At 38.6% G+C, this 6000-nt stretch overlaps 1 protein-coding gene and 1 pseudogene across 3 annotated transcripts in view; one reads left to right on the forward strand and one right to left on the reverse strand.

Moving 5' to 3' along the window:
- Window positions 1-6000, reverse strand: part of GPR45 (G protein-coupled receptor 45) — an 83830-nt gene that overhangs the window by 37248 nt on the left and 40582 nt on the right. The window lies entirely within an intron of this gene.
- LOC130455968 (pre-mRNA-processing-splicing factor 8-like) lies at window positions 2144-3120 on the forward strand (annotated as a pseudogene).

A 6000-nucleotide genomic window follows, 5' to 3' on the forward strand; every position in this document is an offset into this window, starting at 1 on the left:
GTAAAATGAGTTGGAGAAGGAAACAGAAAACCATTCCTTGCCAAGAAAACTCCAAAAGGGGACACAAAGAGTCAGATAGGACTGAAAAATGGCTGAACAACAACAAAAAGTCCCCTTTAGCTTTATAATAAAACCAAAGTACATGCCATGACTTGGATCTCTAGAATGCATAACTTGGAATCTTACCAGACTTGGATTCGAGACCTATCTCTAAGACTGTATGATCGTATGTATTATAAAGAGCAAGGAAAAGTAAATCTCTCTATGAATCTAACCTTTAAAATGATAGGAAGGATTAAGTCACCTCTGAAGTCAAGGATAGCTTTTTCTTAGATCTAAGATCTGTATTCATTTTATGTATCTATTGAGTTAGTAACTTGATGGTAGCAGTAAAGGGAACTCTTTCCCAGGCCTTGTGGGGTGCCAGAATAGTTCTGTATAACGCCTTAGGGCTGAAAAAATGACCATGTAGGACAATGTAGGCAAGGTATTGCTTTTGGAAACTACAAAGTAAGAAGGCATGCCATTCTGAACTTCCTTTTGTCTCTATTGGAGACATTTGCTGGAACAAGTATTGCTGACAGTTTTCTCCATTAAAGTATTGAGAGATATGTTTCCCTGAACACACATATTGCAAGAAATGAATCCAAGGACCCTAAGTCAGATATATTCTATAGTGTGGCCTCTAGCCTGTTTTCTAATTTGCTTGACTCTAGCAAGATAGTGTTCTGTGAATACTCAGAATCTCATGGCCACTTGAGTATCTGGTGAGCAGTTCTCTCTCATATTCCTGCTGGCTGTTCGGTGGGTGCAGGTCCCAGCACAACCTGGGGATCTTTTTATCCTGGGGCATAAATAAGCATGTTCTGGCCTGGTATGGAGACATTAATGGCTATAATGTGTGGTTAGGAGAAGAGAGGATAAGATTATAGAATTCACAGCTGAAAGAGATCATAGAAATCATATGCCATTCTCCCATTTTGTAGATGAGAAAACTGACCCCCAGAATTCACACAGATAGTAAGTAGCACTTCTAAGATTCAAATCCAGCTCCATTTATTCAGTTTCCAGAGTTAATTCCATGCCATTTGGAGTTTTATCCATGTAAAATAAATATAAATTCTATTCATCTCTACTAATCCTTTTCTCAACAATACAGGCTGAACCCCTACTGAATTTAAAGTTTGTAACTATCATCTGATAATTAATCCTATAAGCGCAAGATTCATGGAGTAAATCAGTCACTCCATCCCACCCTATTAAAGTAAGGCATTTGATGCTACACTCTGATTCCTTATCCTGTTATGAATGTCTCAATCAATCATAGACTTTATACTGCTTGGAAAAGTCTTTGTTCAGCAGACAGAAAATGTTTGATTGGCTGAGGAAACTTGGTTCCAACCAAATTCCAAGACATTTGGGGCTTTTAGGTGTCCAGAGGGGTGATAGCATTCCAGCAAAACTCCTGGATGAGGAGCTGAAACCTGTGCCACAGCCTACTGGTGGGGGCTCATTCTATCTATCTATCTATCTATCTATCTATCTATCTATCTATCTATCTATCTATCTATCTATCTATCCATCCATCCATCCATCCATCCATCCATCCATCCATCTATCTATCTATCTATCTATCTATCTATCTATCTATCTATCTATCTATCTATCCATCTATCTATCTATAATATTCAAAGGATGCTACTAAGCCTGCGTTGCTTCCCCTAAAGCCCTGAGAAGATGCAGTACTAGCTAGGCTCTGGGGACCCTGCACATCAGCAAAAATGGAAGTTTGGATGAGGACTCCCAGAATATGTTTGTGTTTCACCTCCTGTTGTATTTTTATGTAATTATGTTTTCTCCCCTTCAAGTAGATGCTAAGTAAGCTTCATGAGGGCAAGGACCAGTTGTTCCATCCTTGTACTTCATTGTATCTAATGTGGTAGAAGAGCTAGCAGCCTTTTCTGAGCTGTGGAGAGAGTCAGGGGCTAACTGCTGCTCTCTAATTTGTCTCTGCTCTTATAAAAATACTTTGCAGTGGTTACTGTTTCTATTAAACCAGAGCTGACCAGAACCTTCTGTTTCTTTTCTCTTGTCTTTTCTTTGATATTAGATACTTCATTGATATTAAAAACAAACGAAAAAAATGAACTCTGCTCCTTCCAACCAATGGCAGTAGATTGGGGAGATTGAAAAACAGATCAAGGAGCAGTCCCAGCTGACAGGGACAATGACCAGAATGGTCAATAAATATGGTGATGAGGTCATCACTTCCACCACCAGCTACTATGAGACCCAGACTTCTTCTCTAAGACAAAATAGAGTCAGTGCCATCTCTGCTGCCTACCTGCATCTGCGGACCAACCACACCTATAGCTCATTGGACGACATCAAAGAAACAGGCCATACTTACATCCTGCCCAAGAATATGATCAAGAAATTAATTTGCCTTTTTTACCTGAGGGTCCAGATTGCAGGCTAGGTCAACAGAGTGAGCCACCTTCCCATGATCCTCAAGTGAAGGAGATCCAATGAATTGTGATGGTACCTCAGTGGGGCACTTGCCCCACTAGCTTTCCCAGCATGAATACCTCAAAGAGATGGAGTATCTTGGCTGGATCCACTCATCCCAATGAGTCCCCCCAGTTCTCACCACCCATGCCAAGGTCATGGCTGACAATCTGTCGTGGGATGGAGAAGATCATCATCATTGATTGCAGCTTCTCACTCCCTTCCCCCACCCTAATTCTTGTACCTGGGCTATCTACAAGCTGATGCCTTAGTGGTCTGCAGAACACAGACCCGGGTGAGAACCCCAAAGGCTACCTGCCCTCCCATTATGAGAGTGTTCAGTTTCTTCCTTGAGTTCTTCCTGGTCCCTGCTCAGGGTCCTGGAACTACAACTTCATAGATGTTCGCCATGACCCTAACATGAAATATGAGTTGCACCTGGTCAATTCCAAAGAATTCTATCATAGAGAGCACTTACACTTATAGCATCCACAGTGTCCCAGCAGATCTGATAAACCAGATAAAGAGTAACTGACAGGCCTCAGACCCACAACTTGGTGCCACTCTGCCTCACTTAAATCTGATTCAGGAGCAAGTCATCACCCTATGATATTAATGGTCCTCTTCAAAAATGAAGGACAGTCAAATTTATATTTTATTTATATATTATATTATTATTATATAAGAATTTATATATCCTTTGATCATTCCCCAACTGATAAACAGTCAAAGGATATGAGCAGGCAATTTTCAGATAAAGAAATCAAAGCTATCAATAGCCATATGAAAAAATGTCCAAAATCCCTCTTGATTAGAGAAATACAAATGAAAACAACTTGGAGGTACCACCTCACACCTATCAGATGACCAATATGACTGTAAAGGAAAATGAAAATGTTGGAGAGAATGTGGCAAAATTGGGACACTAATACCCTAATCCAACCATTCTGGATCCAACCAATTTGGATCTACAGGCTATAAAAGAATGCATACCTTTTGATCTAATAATGTCTCTACTAGGTCTATATCCCAAAGAGATTTTTTAAAAAATGGGAAAAGATCTGTTTGTACAAAAATATTTATAGCCACTCTTTTTGTGGTGGCAAAGAATTGGAAACTAAAAGGATGTTCCTTAATTGGGGAATGATTGAACAAACTGTGGTATATGATGGTGATGGAATACTACTGTGCTATAAGGAATGATGAACAGGATGACTTCAGAAAGAACTGCAAAGACCTCCAAGAACTGATGTGGAGTGAAATAAGCAGGACCAGGAGAACATTTCACACAGTAACTGCAATATTGTAGAATGATAAAATGTGGCAGACTAACAGCAATATAATGATCCAGGACAATTCTGAGGGGCTTATGAAAAAGAATGCTATTTTCCTCCAAAGCAAGAACTGTTGGAGGAGGGATGCAGAAGAAAACTTATGATTTATCATTTGTTTATTTGGATATATGTTTTGGGACTTAGGTTTATAAGATTATTCATTTACAAAAATGAATAATATGGAAACATGTTTTGCATGATAATACATGTATAACTAGGAAAAATAAAAGCAAAAAAATGAAGGACAATCTTCTTCAGTATTTAACATATAACCTTGCACATAGTAGGCATTTAAAATAATTTGCCATTTTGTTTTTTCAGTTTAGGGTTTTTAAAAAAATAATGTTTAAATTAAGACTCTGTCTTTAATTGCATATGATTTGGAGCTGAAAGGGACTTTAGAGATCACCTTTTCTTACCCATTCATTTTGCAGCTGGGAAACTGAGTCTAGAGAGTTAAGCGATGTGCCCAAAGCTGCACCAGAAGTAAGAAGCTAAGGCAACATAGTTTGAAACTAGATCTTCTGACTCCAGAGCCATTGACTTTTCCTTTTTCAAGTACTCAGCACATTTGCAATTAAAGTGCAAAAATTTAAAAACCTTTTATAAAAGAAAATATTTTGACACGACATATTAGCAACTCCATGAAATTAAAAGTCAAATTCCTTACATCAAATACCATCTCAAAAACCCCTTTATGCAACAACAAAATTTCTAGACTTCAAACACTATATAATGTCATTAAATGCACGTACACTAACCATGGGTAAAAAAAGGAGGTACAATCCCCAGAATTTTTTGCTACCATTATTTGGCCTGAATATGTATTTGTGCTAAGGAGACACTGAGTCAATTCATCATTTCTTTAACGTACAATACACTTCTTTGTATATCTCCTTGCATTTGATGTATTCATACTAGGGGTTTCTTCTCTTCTCCTTTCCTTCACTCTAGTCTTTGAGGATGAAGTAGTAGCCCTCCTTCTTTTCAAAGTTAGCCCTTTCTCACATGTTAATGGTTCCTGTCTCCTTTTCTCTCCTCTGGAATCCTGAGCCATTCATTGATCATTCCCTTCCAAGCAAAACTTACCATTTTTTTTTCCAGCTTGGGGTGAGGACTAGACTGATAGTTTTATTTATATGGGGAAATCTTGGTGTGGAAACAGCTTCCACCGATTCCAGTCAGCAACACTTTTGCAATTCATAAAGAGTTGTCCAGATTTGCCCATTGACTCACAGACAGTATGCATTGAAGTCAGGACTTTGAACCTAGATCTTTCTAACTTTAAGGCGAGTAAGTCCTCTTTCCACTGACTCACTACCTAAAATTTACTCTTTGTCTTATGACACTTTCCCTTTTCTATCTGCCCCTTCCCTGCCTCCTCTCCTTCTGATCATTGATAGTTATTGATGGGGCAGTTGGGTGGCACCTTAGTTTGAATCCAATCTCAGACACTTACCAGCTGTGTGTCCCTGGACAAGTCATTTAACCTTCGTCTGCCTCAATTTCTTTATCTGTGAAATGATGATAATAATTGCACCTAACTCACAGGATTTTGGTGAGGATCAAAATGAGTAATATTTGTAAAATGATTATTAGCAAGTGAGCAAGCTATGAGCAAGTGCCTGTCTCTTTGTGGTTCCATTTGGGGTTTGTCATTTCCTTGTGTATCTCCTTCTATAGATTAGGAACCGAGGCAAAGTTAAGTGACTTGCCTAGGGTCACACAGTTAATAAATATTTGAGGCTGAGTTTTCAACTCATGAAGATGAGTCTTACTAACTCCAGACCCAGTACTCTATTGTCTCCTATGTCTAAATGTTAGGTAGAATTCCTTATTATTATCAGTCAGTGATATGAATAACTTCCAAAGGAGAAACACGAAAAGGCCAAGAGTCCATAGTACTGTGCTTTTACTTTAGGAAGCAAATTCTAAACATTAAAATGTTCATTTCCTATTTTTACTGCAACCTTTAGTCAATCCAGCAAAATCCTCCATGATCTTTTCTTTGACAAGTCAGTTGGAGCCAGCACAAAGGCAGAACTGCTGAGAAATCTATGCCTGTCAGACATTTTTTCTTCTAATTGATAAGAAAGTGCTCCAAAATAGAACTGTCATCTGATCAGACCTGGGATTAATTGATAGGCCTCCTTCAGTG

Source organism: Monodelphis domestica, chromosome 8 (genome assembly GCF_027887165.1).
Source record: "Monodelphis domestica isolate mMonDom1 chromosome 8, mMonDom1.pri, whole genome shotgun sequence".
NCBI lineage: Eukaryota > Metazoa > Chordata > Mammalia > Didelphimorphia > Didelphidae > Monodelphis > Monodelphis domestica.